Source organism: Podarcis tiliguerta, assembly GCF_965153285.1.
Source record: "Podarcis tiliguerta genome assembly, chromosome: 10".
NCBI classification, from domain to species: domain Eukaryota; kingdom Metazoa; phylum Chordata; class Lepidosauria; order Squamata; family Lacertidae; genus Podarcis; species Podarcis tiliguerta.
This window is the reverse complement of record NC_139543.1, coordinates 50700610-50722212: the sequence shown is the minus strand read 5'-3', so window position 1 is coordinate 50722212 and position 21603 is coordinate 50700610. Positions and strand designations below refer to the sequence as shown.

Genomic DNA, 21603 nt, shown 5'->3' with positions numbered 1-21603 from the left:
CCTTAGAAATGAATTTAAGTTTGTAACTATTAAAAACAGTGGAAATATAAAATATGCAATGACTTGTTATAGATATAGATATAGATATAGATATAGATATAGATATAGATATAGAAATATCCTTGTCCAGTTAGCTAGGATTTGTTTCACAATAAACTGCCATCAAATTTTCTCAATGTACAGTGGTACCTTGGGTTAAGTACTTAATTCGTTTCGGAGGTCCGTACTTAACCTGAAACGGTTCTTAACCTGAAGCTCCACTTTAGCTAATGGGGCGTCCTGCTGCTGCTGTGCTTCCGGAGCACGATTTCTGTTCTCATCCTGAAGCAAAGTTCTTAACCTGAAGCACTATTTCTGGGTTAGCGGAGTCTGTAACCTGAAGCATCTGTAACCTGAAGCATATGTAACCCGAGGTACCACTGTATAATGCCCAAGTTTAAATCTTAGAACCACCACAATCACACTCTCATTAAAGTCATATTTTTTTTAAAAAAATCTATTTCTTCACTTCAGCTCTTGATTATATTTAATCCCATTTGAAATAGTTACACCCTGAAAGGACCTCTCAGTTTGAGAACATGTTAAAGAAATAGGGATTTCCATCTAGTGACAACACTTCAGCATTTTTTTTTATAAATCCATATTGCAACATGGCACGCGATACATCAAATTACCATTGTAAAGTGCAAATTCTTTGCAACACTGGAAGCCATCACTGAACAAAAATACTACTAGAAGAGTTTTCAAAAGGAACATTTTTGGCTAGGAAAGAGACTTTTGACATTATTTATTAGGTTCAAAAATGCTTAACAAAAGGCCAACAATGGTCCTGTGGAAACCACTACATCTGAGGCACTTTCTCTTGTTAGAGGCCGGCATTGATTTGAGGATGGCCAGCATGAGTGGAACAATTCCCTCACACCAGTCAATGCAAGTGGGCATTCAGACACAAACAAGCACAAGCCTGTGAACAAGCCATATGGAAACATTGGGGGGAGGGGGGCAAGGGGAGGGGGGTGAAGTAAACATTTATTAACCTCTTTGTGCCGAGATCGGCGGAAGGACAGGCCAGGAGTGAAGGAGACGGTCATGCCAAATTTCCACGAAAGACGGGGGTTTGCCCCGAGCATTTTTTCATAGAATATGGCGAAGCATGGAGAATGTCTGCAGTGCCATGGTAACTGAAGCTGTCCGGATCGTGGTTTGGAAGACCGCTGGAGAAGTACCTTCCTTCCCAGAGAAAGACTTTAGAGAAGGGTTGGTAGGAAGTTTGCTTCAGGCTTGGCTCTTGAAGAAACTCTTGCAGGCATGGGAGATGAGCCCAAGTCGGAAAAAGAGTCATTCCTTGTGACAAGTGTTTTTGTTCTAAAAAAATGTTTAGGGGTACTCTCATTTTCCTACTCATATTGAAATACTGTCCTCAATGAGGCCAAACTTAGATTCACAAAATGTTTAGGGGTATGCGTACCCCTGCATCGCCCCAGAAAAAAAGCACTGCTCGTGACTGAGGAAAGCACTAGAGAAGCTTCCAAAAAAACCCAAACACCTAGAGATAATGTACTCTGCACATGTACTTCTATATCTGAAATAACATACATATACTAAAAACAAGGGAACATGTGGGATTTTTATGCACACAAGTCTGTTTAAAAATGCTGCTAAGGAAATGATGTGGTTAGGGAATTGTGTATGACAAAATTAAGAGCTACCAATTGTTAGTGGACCTTCAGCCTTAAATGTTTAGGTAGAGGCTGCATCCTCCGGGCTCACAGAAAACCCCTTAAAGTGGGAGTTCCCATTGCTTGGACAAAAATTCTGATCTGAGTCTGAAGCAGAACTAGAATTTAGGAACATTGTAAACTGCCATATGCAGTCAGATCATTGGTTCATCTAGCTGAATACTGCCTACACTGACTGGCAATGGCTATCTAGTGTTCTAAATTTGTATGTATTAATAACCCATATAAAAGCAGCTCACCCAATATGGTATTTTAGCCTACACACTGTATGCTTGGTAGTGCAACCTTTTGTGATTATCTGCCCTCTAGCTCTTGCTATAAGGGGATAGATTAGCCCCCTAGTCAGCGATGAACAATGTTATCTGCATCGATAGTGACCAATGTAGGACAGTGAGATGACACTGTTTACCTGGCTTACCAAAACAGAGGTCGCTGTCAGTAACTGAAAGGGGTAAGGCAGTGGGGAGGTCAGTACAGTTTCAGCACAGCATTAGAAGTGTCAGCTTGACTCTGCCACTACACCTGCACCATGCCAATCTCCTTGCCACCTTGACTCCCCCTCTCGGTTACAGACAGCGACTTCCACAATGGGAAACTGGGAAAGTAATTCCACCCCACCAGCAGGTGCTGATTTGTGTGCCAATATGTGTACCTGTAGGGTGGACAGTAAGCTGTGTGTCTATGTTGTACCAAAATTCATGGGGCTTCCTTGAATGAGGCATGAGAACACAATATAAGTTACATACCTGGCCAATCAATGATTTTGTATTTTAGCTGTTTCCGTTCTATCTGCAAGCTACCTTGCACCCCAATCTGGGGGAAAGGCTTGCTGTTGTTGTTGTTGTTGTTTAGTCGTTTAATATTCTTACAACAATCTGTTTCCCTCTCAAAGGTGATTGGCTAATTACAGTTGAGGATGGCCTACGAAAATTTTCTGAAAAATTTTCAGCCTCTGAAAATAATGAAGTTGCACTGCTTTGTATCCTGGCTGAATCGAGACATTCTACATTTCTGTCTGTGTTTACTCTATAGCAGTTTCAGTGTCTTCTGCTTTCTCCTTAATGTGTACACAGGTAGTCTCCAGGTTGATAGGTAGGTGAGGATATGCCATTGCTCCCATTCCAACCATCTCTTCCCCACTGGAGACAGAACTTGGTGGTGGCATTTTTGGAACATCATATTCACAATGCGCAAGCAGATTGGTTCTCACTGGCTGCACCTGTCCTCTTCTAAAATTGGCTGAAGAACACAAATAAACAGGAACAAAATTAGAAGAACACCTGATGCTTTGCTAAGCCCTACCTGTTGCATCTGGACTTTTAAGTCTCCAATATATATTCCAACCTTGAATGCACATACAAAATCAGACCTAAAGAAAGAAATAGAGTTGCTAGAGCAATTAAAGCAAAGACTGTCCATAGTATTTTTCACTGAGATATTCCAAGTTTACAGCATCTAACAAAATATGATAATTTGGTAAAGACTTAATAGAATTGGAGTGCTCATTCCACTGTAAAATAATAAAGCTTAATAAAATAATAATCTGCCTCATTTTAGTAATCTGTTTATTCAAAAAGTCCTTTGCTGCACTCTAGATCCAAGTAAAACATATCCTACAAGAAATCAGAAAAGAAGAAAAAGCTTTGAAAGCCTTGTTGATCTGGAAGGCTACATACCGGTAATTTTAATGAAAATTTGCACAATATGATTGAGGCCTACCTACAACTCTCAGCTACTGTTTTATAATTTTCTGTATTATGATTTGGTGATTATTAATGTGTCTCAATGCACAGTATTGTGTTTTGACTATGTCCTAAAAGGCAATGCAAAATACCATAAATAAATCAATAAATGTTGTGGGCTTTCATAAAGATGTGTACCAAAAATATTCTGTCTTAATCTCAAATTTTGGCTAGGATTCAGACTTAGTCATGCTTACAGTACATCCAGTGAAATAAATAGGACTATGAGATGGATGCCATACGTCTGGAATTTATCAGACATATCCAGAATACTGCAGTTGGAAGCAGTGTCCAAGCAAAAATCGCTAAAATATCCTGGAAAATCCGGACTTTGGCCAAAAAACAACAGTTTTCTGTCCATATTTTCCCTGTTTGAAATATGGCAACTCTAGACTATGACCAACTTCAGTAGGTCTGCACTAAGCATGGCGAGCAGAGCAATCCTATGAGGAACTTGAAGCAGCAGGGTGGAGTGGAATGGCAGAGCCACTGCCATATCCAAAGTCCTGCCATTCATGCTGCCCAGGGTGAAAAGTGGTGGCAAGATTTCCCCTCTCCCCTTCTTTTGTGTTGCACCAGCTCAAGGCAGCACAGAAATTCTAAATGGGACTGGGGAGGAGTGTGCAATACAATCCAAATCCCTGATACTCATAACGACCAGGAAAGAAAGTGGGCAGGTTTTTCTTTTTAGTTGTTCTTGTGCCAGGTCAAAGCTGGACTTCTCCCAGGGAAATGCAGCAGCTTTGTATCTGGTGGGACCATGCTGACTCTGATCCACTTCCACTTGTGTACTGATCCATTTCAGCACCCTGTGCTGTCTACTGCCAACCAAAACAGTGCCCCAGAAGCTTCTCAAGAGCCTGTCACCATCAGGTGACACAGGGACGTCTGCAGAGGAGTCACCTCCACTGGCAGAGCCCAGCAGTGGGACACCTCCACTTTATGCTAACCCTCTCCAGCAGCACTGTTCAGGGAATAAAGATTGTGGTGTATATCTGGCTCCAGTTCATTAACAAAACAATTATACTAGTTCCTGGAATAAATAAGAACATTTTCCCTATGAATTTTGCAAAATCCACTTAATGGTGATCCTATGCCCATTTATGTGGAAGCAAATAGGTGCAAAATGCTGTCATAGTTGAACTGTTATATTCAGATAGTTTTTAAACAATATTTATTAATGCCACCGCATATATAATTCACATTATCACCACTAGAAACTGTGGAGCATACCTTAGAAGCACTATAATACTTATTGGATAGGATTGGCTTAAGCTGAAAATATTAGCTTACTTGCACTTAATGCTAAGATAGATCTATAGTAGTGAACTAATAGTAAAATGCAATATCATTGTTAATAATTATGTCACTTATCTGATTACTTTACACAGATGGAGCTGCAATCTCAACTGCTCGTTAGAAGTAGTAGTTTGCCTAAACAGTAAAGCTTTTCAAAATACATCTGAGAGTGCTATTCTTGAAGTCAAATAATACACAGTGTAAAGAGAGAGCAGGAGCATCTATGCTTGATTAATTAGGTTTGTAAGTATTGTTCAAGTACTAAACAATATTTCTAAAGATTTCAATAGTTCAAAGATTGCCCTATGGCAGTCTGGCCAATACATCTTCCAGCACAAACTGTTCACAAGCATTTTTCCTCCCAATATGTTGTCTTTGGTTGGTGCGACATTGTTTGAGTACACTTCTATTTGGGTCAAAGTGGTTTTCTTCATGTCACAGCAGTGGTGCTGCATACAGCACTTCGACCATACATCTTCCATGTCATTTCAGTCAAAGGCACTTGATGCTTCCTGGTGACCAATCTGGAATGGTCCAGCATTCTAACAGAGGGTCATATTGGCAAATCAAGCTTTTTTTAAAAAAAGAAAGAAAGAAAAAAGACAGGCATTGTTCAAAACTAACAAAAGGACCATTCTGAATATTAACATGTGGCCTTGGGTAAAGGTCACCTGTATGGCACATTCATCATATCTCAGGCCCAGGGTGAGGAAAAGCATCTTACAAATTCTGTCAAAAACAACCATTGTCAAAATAAGTGTTGAAAGCTGACAGCTGACGAGAGAATAATACACTACTCTGAGTAATGATTTTCTTTCCTCTCTTTTAAAAATCCTCTCTGGCACCCTTTGAAACTGCGACGAATTGTTCCGAGGGTGAACTTTAAGACAAAGGAGCTATTCCTTGCTTTTTGCTGGTGGGGAGTTCTTTTAATTATGCTGTCCAATTATCAAATTAATTTAATAATCTGCCATAATTAGGCCAAGCAGTTTTGCCCTATCCAGAGGGAAGGACTCCAGCAAATCTAACCTCAGCAATGCAGTCAACTATGTGCAAACACACAGAGAGAATGTCATGCCAGTTTGAGTAGTAAATGAAAAGCACAAAACAAGGGTATTCAACTAAGTTTTATTCAGAGTATCCCCAGTTAATGGACCTAACTTAGTCATTTCGTTAATTTCAGTGGGTCTACTCTGAGTAGAATTTAGTTGCATATCACCCACAGAGTATGAGTATGAGTAGCCATTCCTTGGTGTGAACAAGACAGCTGCCTCTGTTAAAGGTGCAGAAAAGACAAAATACATCCAGCTTTTAAAGAAAGCAATGATGTAGTTAAATCACCCTCACTTGCAACACATTTGTATAAAACTTAAATATCCCCACTCAGCGACAAAGAGAGGAAGTATATTGGGTGATCTTGGTCTGGACATTAAATCTCAAACTAATAGATCCCACAATGCTGTCGTGAGGACAAAATGGGGTAAGGAGCCGTATCCTCAGTTCATCGGATGAAGAGTGGGATAAAAATTAATAAATACAGAAATATAACAAGGACACTTATCATTATTGCAAATACAGTGGTACCTCGGGTTACATACGCTTCAGGTTACAGACTCCGCTAACCCAGAAATAGTGCTTCAGGTTAAGAACTTTGCTTCAGGATGAGAACAGAAATCGTGCTCTGGCAGCACGGTGGCAGCAGGAGGCCCCATTAGCTAAAGTGGTGCTTCAGGTTAAGAACAGTTTCAGGTTAAGAACGGACCTACGGAACCCGAGGTACCACTGTAAATGTTGTTTTTGTATTCCTGGGCATAGGAGATGGGATGTAAAGATATGGCTGGAACTGGCTATACAAAGACATTTCAATAGTCACATTTAATTACAAGGGAAACAATTAATGCTATTGGAATGGAAAAGTCAGTGTAAAGTTTACAAAAATGTACTCTTATCTGGCCTTTGAAACACGCTCCAGGCCTCACCTCTCACTGGTTCTGCTTTGCACCATTCAAAGGTCATTCAAAGAAGGTTCAGCAGAGATGATGAGAGAGGAGGTATCAGTGAGTCTAGCAGCCCCTAGCAGAGATATGCCAGTGGGCCTCATGAAAGGGGTTTGCGAATTTTGATGGCATTAGCAACAGATCTATTTGTCGGAATCAGGTCATTGGCAGTTTCCTATAACAGAGAGATGGCATGGGCAATTTTAAAAAAAGTAGTTTGGGAACTAGAAGTTATGGCAATATGATCTCCCCACACCCCAGAATGTAGTAGGGTGGGAGTGCAGAGAAATCAAAATGCTGGTGCAAGATGGTTCCCCATCTCTCTTCTTCCTAGACATTTTTCTCTTAGTGTTGCTCCAAGATCAGAAGTAACTCCCATGGTGAGGGAGCAGGCAATGGCTGAACTCCCAGAAGAATAAATGCAGGTGGAGGAACAGCTGAGCACCTACTGCTGTCAGGCTTCAGCCCCACCCATACCTGGAACCTGGGATCTCCTTGGAGGTCCAGAGGGAGCTGTCGGAAGAACCAGACACTGCCACCCCAGGACCAGATGTTTTTACCACTAGTCAGCTAGGTTCTGGGTCCCTTCTTCATTACCTCCAGAGTCACAGGAATCAAGGATGGCCCAAAAGCTTTTGCCACCTGAGGCGAACCACAAAATGGTGGCCCTCCCACCAAGGAACAAGGGTGACATTGTCAAAGCACTATACTAGGTTTGGGAAAGAGGGATTGTGAGTAAATGCCTACTCAGATCAAGGCCTGGCTGCCAGCCAGGAATAGGCAGAGCCTCCAGCTCCTATACAGTTTCACTTTCTTCACTTTCAATCACAGCCTTCCCGAACTGAGGCAATGGACATCTGCTCATGGTGCATTTGAGATTGCACCTCACAAACCATTCTCCCAGTCCTTCCCCTATAGAAAATTAATGCCACCAGAATTCTGACCAGGGATGCTCACGCAACCCTGTGATCACCTCAGTAAGTATTTGTGTGTGCTCCACATGAGCTTACAGACTTTCTCAGGGCAGGAGAAGGAAAGACAATTAATAAATACAATTTGGACTATAATTTGATCTTTTTTATTTGAGATTTTTATTTTTCTAATTGGAGTATTATGATTGGATATTTAATTGGATGTTTTTTATTGGAAAATCAATAGAAATGATTTATTTATTTTTAAAAGGAGAAGGAAAGACAGAGACAGCAGGGTGGTGGATGCTTGCACCATCCACCTGGGAACACATATCCTGTATTCCCTAGAGAGAAATGAATGTGAATTGTGTAAATAGCCACTTCTACTTGCTTCCAAGAGCACAAGAACCCAGGAACCCCACAACCTAAAAGCAACAGCACTCTCCCCGCCTGTGATTCCCAGCAGCTGGTATTCAGAGGAATACTGCCTCTGACAGCGGAGGTAGAACATAGCCGTCATGGTGACTAGTAGCCACTTCATGAGTTTGTCCAATCTTCTTTTAAAGCCATCCACATTGGTGGCAGTCACTACTTTTCATGTGAATTCCATTGTCTAGCTTTTGTTTGTCTTGAATCTTCCAATGTTCAGTTTCATTGGATTTCCCAAAGTTCTAGTATTCTTAGTGAGGGAGAAAAACTTTTCTATAGTTTCTTTTTCCAGACCATGCATAATTCTGTATACCTCTATCATGTTCCTTCTTACTCATCTTTTCTCCAAACTAAACTGCCCCAGTGAAAGCCTACAGGCCCTGGAGTGGGCAGGTGAAGGGAATGGTGGTGGTGGAGGCAGGTGCTTGAAGACACAAACCTACTTGCAAGAAGTCAAAGAGGGGCATCTGCTGTTGCTTTTTTCCAATTTCTCATGACATCTCTGATTCTGACACATGGTTCATATCACCATATCTACTTGTCCTTCTTTCTTCTTCTTCTTTGGCGATCACTCGTAGCCAAGTAAGATTGTCTTCCATAAACATGGTTTTAACAATGAGTCCGTAGGTCACTGTGGAGGCCATTCTGGATCCACATGTCATTCCACATTGGGGATATTGATTTCTGGGTGGGAGTTGATCACGGTGTGGATCATACTACACTTAACATGGAAAAAAGGATGCTTGTTTTCCTTTGATGAATATCTATATTTTTGCTCAGGATAGTCTGGAAAGGGTGGAACTAAAAATGTTTTAACCCATATTACCACTGTCAACCGTGCTTAATTAAAATTTCATTCACTTTCCATGAATAGCCTGAATTAATCTGATTCACTTTTACAGAAACAAGATATCCAGAAAAAAATCTTCCTTGCAGTTTTCTCCTTCTTCCACACTTGTCAGTCTTGAGAACAATGTTAAATCCAGATAGCATACAAGTTGCAAGTGCAGATGATGTTCTGGTCCTGTGATTGCTACCCTTCCTTCTTAAACTCTATTGTGGGTGGTGGGAGGGGAAAACAGGAAGGGGGGTACACTCTCCCCCCTCCCAGCTTGAACATTCTGAATCTAAAACAGCTCTTATCTTAACTTGCCTATGTGCAATTTACAAACGGGAAGAGAACAAATAGCAAGTAATTTAAATTTAAATTTAAAACCTCCTCTGTTTTCTTATCACTTATCAAACTGCCAGCATTTCCCCCTCTAACAATGAGCTGAGTGTCACTGGTATAGCACAACCCACACACACACATCCAACACACACACACACACACCCCAACCACAAACCAAGTAATCTCTTTCATCTAAAACCCCTGATCCCTTTAATAAACAAAATACGAAAAGGCAGTCAAAATTACGCCCTGCTTTATGAAAGAAGCAGGGAAATCCTGGGAGTACAATCCCCTGCTTGTTATTTTTCACAGGCCATGTGACCCAAAGTCATTCTGAAGGATAAAAAGGCAAGGGCAGCCACCAGATCCCTGCCATGATTTTTCCACAATTCCCAGCCTTAGTCCATCTGTTATTCAGAAGCCAAATGAATGGCATGTGTCAAGAGAGTCATCGCTGTGCAAACTGCTCAAAGAGCAGCCAGCCAACTTCCTTTTGCTTCCATGGCTTCAGCAATTGTTGCTGAGCCGGCCACCATATGGTGAATAATTAGTTTTTCGACCCCACTCTAGAAAAACGCTCATTCCATTGCCAGGCCTATGTGCATTAATGAACAGCAGATGACGAATGCCTGTACATTAACAAAAGTTTGGTTTTTTTTAAAAAAAAAATATTCAGCAGTAGCTCATAGCCTAATCAAGTGACTGAGAGTACCAAAATAATTGTATTTTTGAGATGGGGGGGATACTAAAGCCACCCCTATTATATTTTATCTTTTAAAAAAGCCTGGCTCTGTTGATGTGCCTGCATCATTCTCTAGCCTAGAAATGTTGAAACCAGTATCCACCAAAGGACTGACAACATAAGGTTCAGAAACCAATTATTTCTGGGTTTGAGGTTTGTTTAGCTGCACTGTGTAGACACGGTGTGTAAGCATAAGTCCTGCTGGTTCAGACCAAAGCTCCATGAATCCAGCACCTTCATTCACACTTCCTCTGGGAAGTCCGCTAGCAAAGCATGGACAGCCCTTCCTCATTGTTGCTCACCAACAACTGGCAATCAGTGGCACTGCTCAGCCAAAATCTTCAACTCTCCTCATCACAGCAGCACTACATCATCATATACGTAATGTCTTTCCGTGAAACTGAGGATCCTGGAAAACAGCATGGCTGGTTGGCTGGCAGAGTGAACAGGAACGCATTCTGCACTGCAATATTGTGCTGCAGGTCTCACTTGTCAATACTATTATCCTTCATCATTATTGTATGTTATACAGTTTAGCAAGTTCTAGAGGTTCTCCTGGCCCTTCAGAGCAGAATTGGGGGCACAACTCAATGAGTTTATATTTCAGACTGAAATCACTGTTGTGGAATCACCTTACTAAATACAAATGACAGCATCCAAAAATTAATGGATATGTATTCAGAGGACACAGATTCTGTTAAAAGAGTGAAACTTGCTGTGTTTTTGTGAAGTGAGGACTTTATATCACCAATGTCTTAGACTCCACTTTATGAGCTTGTTACTGGTGGTTTGCACACCACATTTCCTAACAGAGAGGCAATTCTTGAACATTTGTAAACATTGCTCATATCAAATAGTTTTATTAACCACAAAATTTGGGATCCCCTCCAAACTGGTGAAGATTTTGTATTGATTTTGTACCATTTTGTAGCACAAAGCCCGAATTTTGTACCGCCCTAATAAAGCTATGATGCAACTGGTGAAAGTTCATTCAACAGCCTTAAAATAATAAAAAATTACTTGCATTCTACCATATATGGTCAAGAGAATTTAGCGAGTTCAGCAGCCTTAGTGATTGAAGGTTCTGATTTGCGAGATGTACATAAATTATGACAAGTTAATCAACAATTAGGGACGCGGGTGGCGCTGTGGGTTAAACCACAGAGCCTAGGGCTTGCTGATCAGAAGGTCAGTGGTTCAAGCTCCCGTTGTTCGGTCCCAGCTCCTGCCAACCTAGCAGTTCAAAAGCACGTCAAAGTACAAGTAGATAAATAGGTACAGCTCTGGCAGGAAGGTAAACGGCATTTCTGTGTGCCGTTTCTGGTTCACCACATGACCTGGAAGTTGTACGCTGGCTCCCTCAGCCAGTAAAGCAAGATGAGCAAGATAGTCAGGGGTCTCTTTACCTTTACCTGTAATCAACAATTGTGTGTGAAGGAAATGCCAAAAACACAGGCCATTTTCAGACATACTCATGTTCTATATAGGTGAATGGTTGGGGGGAGGGGGTTGTGCCCAATGGACCATAAATCCACCACTGGTTAGAGGACAGAATCCTCTCTCTCTATATATATATCTCACATAGTCTCTAGCCTGTGGCACTAAACCAGTCAGCAGCTTCAGGTGCAGTGAAGGATGCTATCCTGCCACTAGTGCTGAAATAAAATTCAACTGCCATTCCATTCAGCTTCTATATGTGAAGCAGGGAGGAGCTGCCATCTTGCCTTTCATCAGCAAATATAATTGCCCAGTTCTGGATAAGGCTGCACTGTATTATTCAGCCCTCCCACCACTCTACAAATTACTTTTCAACTTTTGCTTCCGGAGAATATAAAAAATGGGGAGTTTTGAAATGAAATTAATTTTAGAAAACGTGTCAGGAAAAAGTATTCTAAATTCCCACTGTGTGCTATCTAGTCAATACACAATGCCATTCAAATGTAAAAAAAATCTCATCAAGTGAATGTAGTAAACAAAAAAGATCTCTGCAAAGCATGATATTAAGACATTCCTAAGGCCTTTTTTGAATAGCTATCAATATCTTTTAAAAAATGCAAAAAGGTTTTTCATTTTCCATTTTAAAAAGAATATATTTCAAAGTCATTATGTAGTTGAGTGATTTTTAAAAGGCCTCATAGAGACAGGCATACAATAATTCATGACCTGCATGTTAATAGCATTTGTGAAGCCATAACGATATATTGAGAGCAACAGGAATATCTTACATTATTTTATTTGTAGTTTATTATAGCTTGGCTGAGTGCTTGCTGTAGGTACCCAAACTATGATTTTGTTTATAAAATAAGTCTTTAAAACACACACACACACACACACACACACACACACATATCAAAAGGCCAAGTTCTGCCTTGGTTAAAGTCAATGCAAGTTTAGACCTGCCTCCAATACAAATCAAGATCTCATCTTTCTCTGTAAAATGCTGGACCCATTTGATTAATGGAAAAGGGTCTTTGATGGAGAAAAGGGCTGAAGTGAAACTGTTGCCAGAGAAGGCAACCCTGGCATTCCGCCAGGGATTTTAGGGCTAATGCTAATTTGCATGTAAGGGAGGAAATTGCAACTGCCATCCTCTTCTATATGAAGGTATTGTTGGCTCTAATCTAGACAGGACATCACATGTGAGATTTCAATAAACGATATGTCACATTTCCTTATTAAAACTGAAGTCAAGTTACAGGAAGGCATCCCGGGCTGGCTATCACCAGAGAGTTTTTAAAAAGCTATATAGACAATCACATCAAATCCTCTGCAATGCCAAGATTCTCATATCAAGCCATTATCAGCGGGGGGGGGGGGGGAATCATTTACCTCCTCCATTTGTTTTCATTCTTAGAAGTATCATTTATTTTGCTACTTATTCGTTTGCATTTCATTCATATTCATAAATGATTCCTAGCTAATACATTCATTTTATTGATTGCCATCTGATTCTGATTCTCCTCCTTCTTTGTAACCCTTCACTGATGTGTTCTAGCAGGGCTCTAACTAGACCAAATGGGGGGGAAAGGATTCTCATTCAGAATCAGAAGTTCATTCATTTTAATTCCCATCCGTTTCTATAACTAAAACAAAACAAGCAAAGTTTGTTTGTGCTGTTTTGTTTAATTTTTGTTTTCAAAATTAACACACATTCCCTAAAGGGGAAATCTGAGAAACTTCAGTGGCAAGTTGATCTTTCCTAAGCTGTCTATTATATACACCTGCAATTCATTCTTTCATGGATGTTAATAATTTGTCCCAATCAAGTTTATGTAGAGCCAGGAGAAAAATGGCAGATAGCAGGCAGGGGGCTGTAGCTGATGATGCTGATGATGATGATGCACTAAGTCAGGCCAGGGTTTCCCCAAATTGGGTCTCCAGCTGTTGTTGAACTAAAATTCCCATCAACCCTGACCACTGGTCCTGCTGGCTAGGGATGATGGGCATTGTAGTCCAACTACAGCTGGCTACCCAATTTGGGAGACCCTGAGTCAGGCTATACTACAGACTGCATATAGGACTGCATGAGCCACTCCATCAGCTCCGCTGAAAGACCACCTTCAACAGACACCTTTATGCTATGTCTATAGCAGATGGAAAGAGACCAGGTCTATTTAGCTCCTTCTCTCCCTGAACTGTTTCCTGTCAAGCTGGTCATTTATAAGAACTCTGCAACTTAAAAAGCGATAAATAACTACCTGACATTCAGAAGACATCTTAAGGCAGCCCTGTTCAGGGAAGTTTTTAATCTGTGATATCTGTATTTTTTGTTTCTATGGAAGCCGCCCAGAGTGGCTGGGGAAACCCAGCCAGATGGGCGGGGTACAAATAATAAATTATTATTATTATTATTATTATAACTTTAAGAGTAGGAGTTTGCTTAATTTCCTTTTTACTTTGGTGTCTTATGTAAGCTGCTCTGGAAACCTTTTGGCCTGAAGAGGCAAAAATGCTTTAAATAAATAAATACAGCGTCCATATTATAAATTTCAGCCAAATGTGTACTGCCCTTTAATGGCACCTCAAAATGTCTTGCCCTGGTATAGTCTGCCACATCCTGTCAAATTCTTTGGCGATCACTCATAGCCAAGTAGGATTGTCTTCCATGAACACGATTTTAACAGTGAGTCCGTAAGTGACTGTGGAAGCCAATTCTGGATCCACACGTTCTTCCACAGTGGGGACATTGGTTTCCGGGTGAGAGTCACGGCAAGGGTTTGCCAAGCCTGCCTTCCTCTTAGCACATTTCTCCCTATTGTCCAGAATTCGAGTGTCTTCAAAGTCCATGACACCTTTGGTAAAGGCTGTTCTCCAAATGGAGCACTCGCAGGCCAGTGTTCCCCAGTTGTTGGTGTTTATACTACATTTTAGATTTTCCTTGGGAGAGTCTTTAAACCTCTTTTGTTGACCACCAGCATTACGCTTTCAATTTTTAAGTTCAGAATAGAGTAGTTGCTTTGGAAGACAATAACCTGGCGTCTGCACAACATGACCAGTCCAACAAAGTTGATGTTGAAGAATCACTGCTTCAGCACTGGTGACCTTTGCTTCTTTCAGTACACTGACATTAGTTCGCCTGTCTTCCCAAGTGATGTGTCAAATTTTTCAGAGATTCTGTTGATGGAATCTTTCGAGGAGTTGGAGATGGCGTTTATAAGGGGTCCATGTTTCACAGGCATACAGTATGGATCCTGTAAAATACTAGGAGGCCGACATGCACATCGCTGTCATTTATAATATGGATTGTGTTACTATACTGCTATAAGGAAAATGCCAAGAGAAGAAGGATGGACATAAGGAAATGCTATAAAGAAAGAAAAACATTGCAAAGATTACAAAAGGTTCTAGATTGTATTTTATTTTAAACGAAGCACATGTCCACCTTGGGTATCCAGAGTGCTGCTATTGTCCATTTGGACACCATCTCCTTGACCTCAGAATAAATTAGATGGTCTGCACATGGTGTTGGGTCAAAGAGAAATATCAGGGATGTTGCTGATCTACTGACCACCCCATTGCCTGGCAGCATCCCTGATCAGGCTGGCCAAGGTGATCTCTGAAGCATTGTTAGAAGACCCTAAAATTATAATCCTGGGTGACTTCAACATTGACACAGAGGCTGCTGACAAACCAGCTCAAGATTTCATGGCCTTCATGACAACCATAGGCCTCTCTCAGATGGTCACTGGTCCAACATACCAGGCAGGGCACAGTCTTGATGTGCTCTTTGCCCCAGGTGATATGATGGATGGACTGAAGATAGGGGGATGGGTTGTACTCCCCCTTAAGGAGCAGGTTTTTAGTTTGGGGGTGCTTCTGGATCCAGCTGTTACTACAGCAATTCCTAGAATGGGAAGGCCTTGCCACAGTAGTTCCCACGTTGGTTACTTCAGTACTGGATTACTGCAGTGCACTCTATGTTGCTCCCTCACACTTGATCAGGAAGCTGCAGTTAGTGCATAATTCTGCAGCACAATTGGTGACAGGAAGTGGGGCCTTGTCAGCATATGACACCTGTGCTCACTGCTTGCTTTGTTCAAAGTTTTACTATTAGTATATAAAGCCGTTACCAACTTGGGACCAGTTTACTTACAACTTCACCTTACCCCTCATGTGCCCAATCGACTGCTTCGATCAGTGGAACTGGCAGAACTACAGGTGTCACATAATACCTGTTCTGCATTTGTAAGAACTCAGTCATTTAGTGTGGCAACGCTTACACTTTGGAATTTCCTGCCTATTGAGATCAAGCAGGCACCTTCACTCTACTTTTTATGGTGCCTACTAAAAATATTCTTGTTTAGACAAATCTACCCAGATGCTTATAGGGACGCGGGTGGCGCTGTGGTTAAACCACAGAGCCTAGGACTTGCCGATCAGAAGGTCAGTGGTTCGAATTTCCTGCCTATTGAGATCAAGCAGGCACCTTCACTCTACTTTTTATGGTGCCTACTAAAAATATTCTTGTTTAGACAAATCTACCCAGATGCTTATAGGGACGCGGGTGGCGCTGTGGGTTAAACCACAGAGCCTAGGACTTGCCGATCAGAAGGTCAGTGGTTCGAATCCCCATGACGGGGTGAGCTCCCATTGCTCAGTCCCAGCTCTTGCCAACCTAGCAATTCGAAAGCATGTCAAAGTGCAAGTAGATAAATAGGTACCGCTCTGGTGGGAAGGTAAATGGCATTTCCATGTGCTGCTCTGGTTCGCCAGAAGCGGCTTAGTCATGTTGGCCACATGACCCAGAAGCTGTATGCCGGCTCCCTCGGCCAATAAAGCGAGATGAGTGCCGCAACCCCAGAGTCGGTCACGAGTGGACCTAATGGTCAGGGGTCCCTTTACCTTTACCTTTACCCAGATGCTTAGAAAGTTAATGTTTTAGTATTTAAACTTGTGTATGTTTTAAGTATGGTTGTGATTTTTCTTGATTTTTCTTGTTTATCTTTTGTAAACCACTTGGAGGTTTACTTTAACAATCAAGTGGTATATACATTTTATGAAACAAATAAATAATAAATCAGTAACAATGAACAGAATCCAAGTATATTCTTAGCTATAGAATTCTGTGCGGTTTTTGAAGGAATAATTGCAAATACTTGAAACAACGTGAAACCTTTTACCACAGTCTAAATAAAAGTCTAACTGACTCGAAAATGCCGCAAAATGCAGGAAGCATAACTTACTGGAGGAGATTTCTCTAAGTCTCTGTGCCTACGATACTCATATAAATGCCCTCTCTTTTGTTCAAGTACAGCTCCAAAGCATAACAATAAAAGAAAAATACAAAGCAGGGGAGGCACCAGGGAGTGAATGCAACAGTGTTTTATTAATCCATGTGATTAATCCAGCATGCTGAGGAAGATTCTTTACAGAATCGAAACGTTAATGTTTTTGATCCACATGGATTAAGGAAATACTGTTGCATTCACTCCTCGGTGCCTCCTCTGCTTTGTGCTTTGTGGCTTTTTTTTTTAATTCTTTAGAAACTTGCAGGGACAAAAGAGGGAGCATTTATAGGAATACAGCAGCGTGGGGACTTTGATAACCGCCCTACTTCCCTCCCCACATAGATACGATGCATCCAGAATTTTATTTCAGAGGTTCAAGCCTGGAGTTTTAATTTTGCATCATTCCCCGAGAACTAAACTATGAGAAAACAAAAGGATTAAGAGAAATGGCTGCACCTTCTTTGAGCATGCAGACTTCACAAATCAGACGCTGTGCAGTAATCAAGCAATAATTGTGTACAATAATTAGTTGCTGCTTTTAAAATTTGGAGAATTAGTACCTTCTAATAATTAAACGCTTCTGGGTGGCATGGCATGGAAAATCACATTTTGCAGCACCACGCAAGTTTGCTACCCCAAAATTGTGTGAGATTGCAGAGGCCATTTTGGCCACTGTCCTCTTGTGAGAAAAAATGGGATATTCCTTTTTCCTAGGGAAGTTGACAGGCATTATCACTGTGACTGAGCCTTGATCTCCAAATTAAACTAAAGAGCCCTTTTGGCTGTCCCTGAAAACCAAGTGGGCTTTTTAACTGAATGCTCATAAACCTAACTTGCTCTTTCCAATCCAGTTCACCTTCCCCAAACAACAACAAAACGTTTTAGCTTCGAGAAAGGTGAGGTGGGGGAGGCCCCAATATGAAAAGGCCCAGTGGGATATTAATCTATCGTAATCACTCTGTTGGCCATTCAAGAGCAGAATATAACTTTTAAAATAAATTTATAAATAATCATGTCTTCCTTGCCTGGCCAACTCTGTGTAGCAAAAGGCCCCCATAATGACGTTGAAAAAAATATTGATTCTCACTACACTGCAGCTGTGCTGTAAAGTATAGCATCCTATTAAGGTAAAAATGCTATAGCATAAACTAGTTTTCGAAGCATGAACTGAGCATCAGAAGGGGACAATAGTATCTAAACCTACTGCTGAATGGCGCATAAGGATACAAGAGAAGTAAACTACCCATATATACTTGAATATAAGCCAAGGCACCAAATTTTACCACAAAAAACTGGGAAAACTTATTGACTCGAGTATAAGCCTAGGGTGGGAAATGCCAACAGCGGCAAAGGCGGCAGAGGAGGAAGGAGCAGCCCGAAAGGGCTGCTTTTAGGCTGCTCATTCCTCCTCCTCTGCCAACAACAGCCTCTGCTGCTCGCAAGGGCAGGCACAGGAGCCGCACTTGGCAGAGTGGCGGTAGCATGAGTGGTGGCAGCAAACAGTAAGTGGGACCCTCACTTGAGTATAAGCCGAGGGGGGCTTTTTCGGCATAAAAAACGTGCTGAAAAGTTCGGCTTATAGACGAGTATATACGGTAATTAATGTTCAAGTAACCATGGAAGTAAGGACAAAGAAAGAAAAAGATACATAAGAATGTACCCACGAGATGTGTCTTTGGCAGGAAAAAGTCAGGAGTCAGGCGAAGCATTGTTTTCACTAGTCTATCACACAACAAAGCCCTTAAAGATGAATACCACTTTAAGAGCACAATTAAGTGATCCCTATTGAGGGGGGGAAATGGGACGCGGGTAGCGCTGTGCTGTAAACCACTGAGCCCTGGGCTTGCTGATCAGAAGGTCGGCGGTTCAAATCCCCGCAACGGGGTGAGCTCCCGTTGTTCGGTCCCTGCTCCTGCCAACCTAGCAGTTCGAAAGCACGTCAAAGTGCAAGTAGATAAATGGGCACTGCTCCGGCGGGAAGGTAAACGGCGTTTTCGTGCGCTGCTCTGGTTCGTCAGAAGCAGCTTAGTCATGCTGGCCACATGACCTGGAAAAACTGTCTGCGGACAAACGTTGGCTCCCTCAGCCAGTAAAGTGAAATGAGCGCCGCAACCCCAGAGTCGTTCGCGACTGGACTTAACTGTCAGGGGTCCTTTACCTTTTTTTATTGAGAAAAATGCAAAGTACACACTTAGCTATAACACTGGAATGGTCGGTCTTCTTGATTTCGGCAGGAATAGAGAACATACAACTACATATTATTCACAAAGTGCCTTCTAAACAGCAAAAGCAAAGGACAGCTACCTGCCCACAAGGCACATACAATCTAATCTGCAATGAAGGATGAGTGCTGAGGAATCAGAGATGGAGAACCTGTAACCCTCCAGAAGTTGTTGGATCCCAGCTTCCATTGTTCCTGACCATTGGCCCAGACACACCTACAGGTTCCCCACCCAGCCCTTGTAAAGATGTTGCTAAGCTTGGAACATGAACAAATATGAGAAGTTGCCTTATTCAGAGTCAGGGCATTGGTCCATCTAGCCTAGCAGCCCTCTAACTACTCAGTCACAAAGCTCTCCAAGCTCTATTACCCAAGATCCTTTTCTAGGAGATGTGGGAACTGATCCTTTCTGCATGCAAAGCATACCCTCTACAACTGTGCTACAGCTTCTCCTCAAAGTGCAACTCACATGGTAAATGACCACTCAAGACCACTAATGTTTGATGTAGTATTCTTGTCATTGATTTCAGAAATCTAGCTCAATCATAACGACTAGATACGTGATCTATCTATCCCTAATATACAACAATACACACACAGGAAGACAGCTGTTCCCTACCACTACCACCATTTATACCAACACCACCATTCTTACACATTGTGCTAAGTACACTGAACATAAGAAGTTCCAGTGGCCCACCTAGTCCAGCATCCTGTTCTCTGGCCACCGAGATGCCTATGGGAAACGTGCAAGCAGGACCCAAGCACAAAATCACTCTCCCCTCCTGAGTTTTCCTGAAACTGGTATTCAAAAGCATTACTTCCTCCAGCCATGGGAGCAGAGCATAGACACCATGGTTAGTGTCTCTAGCTGTTCCTGAAAATGAGGGGGGGGGTCCCCAAACCCAAACAGTGTGGTATTCAACAATCCTGCTCTTCTCTGATTCTCATGGTGTACAGACTACATATGCTTCTGATGCTTTACAGTTGTTACCGATAGCAGATTTTAATATGTTTAGGGTACACGCCATATATTTTGTCAGCCACTTGTAAAGTTGCATTATTGTCACAGTGTGCAATATGTGTAAGCTTTCCTAAATGTAAGCCTCTTACTCAGAAAGGGCTTCCCACTATGAACCAGAGGCTCTTCTCAGCAATCACTCTGAGATAAACTATAGCCCTTAGTATATAGAGAAAAATTCCCATTGTACTTTCCTTTTGGCCTGGCACTGATCCTCCTTTGAAGCTGAAGACAGCAGAGAAAACGTCTTACTCCTTGCTGAGTAAATATTTGACCCCAGATTGGAAGCAATGAACAAACTGGACCTTCTGCTTTTCAGAGACAGTTAATAGCTCAGTGGTAGAGCAAACGCTTTGCATGCGAAAGGTCTCAGGTTCAATCCTTGGCATCTCCAGGTAGGGCGGAGAAAGAATCCTTCTGAAACCCTGCAGAGCTACTGCCAGTCAGTGTAGACAATACTGAGCATGATGGACCAACAGTCTGATTCCATTTAAGGCAGCGCACTATAACACCTCCTGCTGAGTTCTAACAACCCAAAGGTATTGTCATGGCCCTGCATGTCAAGCTGCAGCATTCAGGAAGTTCTGCATAACTTGTTTGTTAGCCAATGAAACTTTTATGTATCAAACACACAAAGAAGAACAATCCCAATAATGCACATTAAACCAATCAGCACGTTCACCGATTATTCAAAAAATAATGCAAAGTATTTTGAACAGTGTGTTGAGGCCTTGGGAAATGCTCCATATATTTATGGGGGTGTTATTATATTAATTGTGCTATTAAAAACATATATGGGGAAAACCTTTTTGGGGCATACCCCTAATATATTTTATCTGCCACCTAACTTAACTTGATTGAGTCTTGGAAGATCTGTTTCCTGCTTTGCAGATCTTTTTTCACCTGGCCTGGGAAGGTGGGGCTGACTGACTGACTCCTGCTACAAAAGCTATGGTTGCTGAACAGATGTTTGGGCTGGGGTATTGGGGGGTTCTTGGAGGGGAGTTGTTGCTGTTATTGATATTGATTTTTATCTTTATTTTAGATCTTATGATCTATGTGGAAATTGTTCAATTTGGGTTGTGTATTCTTTGATGTTTCATTTATTGTTTTTGGCTACTTTTGTAATGTTGTAATTATGAATTTGTTCATGTTGTTAGCTGCCTTGAGCATGGTTTGAACTAAGGAAAGGTGGCATTCAAATAAAACAGTATGTATGTACATGTATGTATCTTAAATCCCTTTCTCTTGCACTATGATGACCTATCTGATACATTTGTACCATCTTTAAGACTGCAATCCTATACATGGGGCTAGGAGTGAGTCTCATTGAACTCAATGGAACTTATTTCTGAACAGATAGATATAGGACTGTTTCTTATTGTTATTTATTAAATTTGTATACCGCCGTTCATCCATAGATCTCAGAGTGGTGCACAGCATAAAAATACAAGATAAAAACACAAGACACATAATAAAAACAAGAAGAACAAAACCAAACAACAACCCCCTCCCACCACCAGTAGTAACAACTGGTAAGGCTATCCCTGTTTAGATAAGGGTGCAGCTGGGCCACCAGCCAAAGTTGCTGGTTGTCACCTGA

General features: G+C 41.5%; 1 long non-coding RNA gene across 2 annotated transcripts in view; it reads right to left on the bottom strand.

Annotated features, from left to right (window-relative positions):
- Positions 1–772: 772 nt before the first annotated feature.
- The window catches only part of LOC310658895, a 58344-nt gene continuing 37513 nt past the window's right edge, over positions 773–21603 (bottom strand). For both annotated transcript variants that reach the window (XR_014502520.1, XR_014502521.1), the window contains one exon: positions 773–2978. This is a non-coding gene — a long non-coding RNA (uncharacterized lncRNA). The remainder of the gene's footprint in view (positions 2979–21603) is intronic.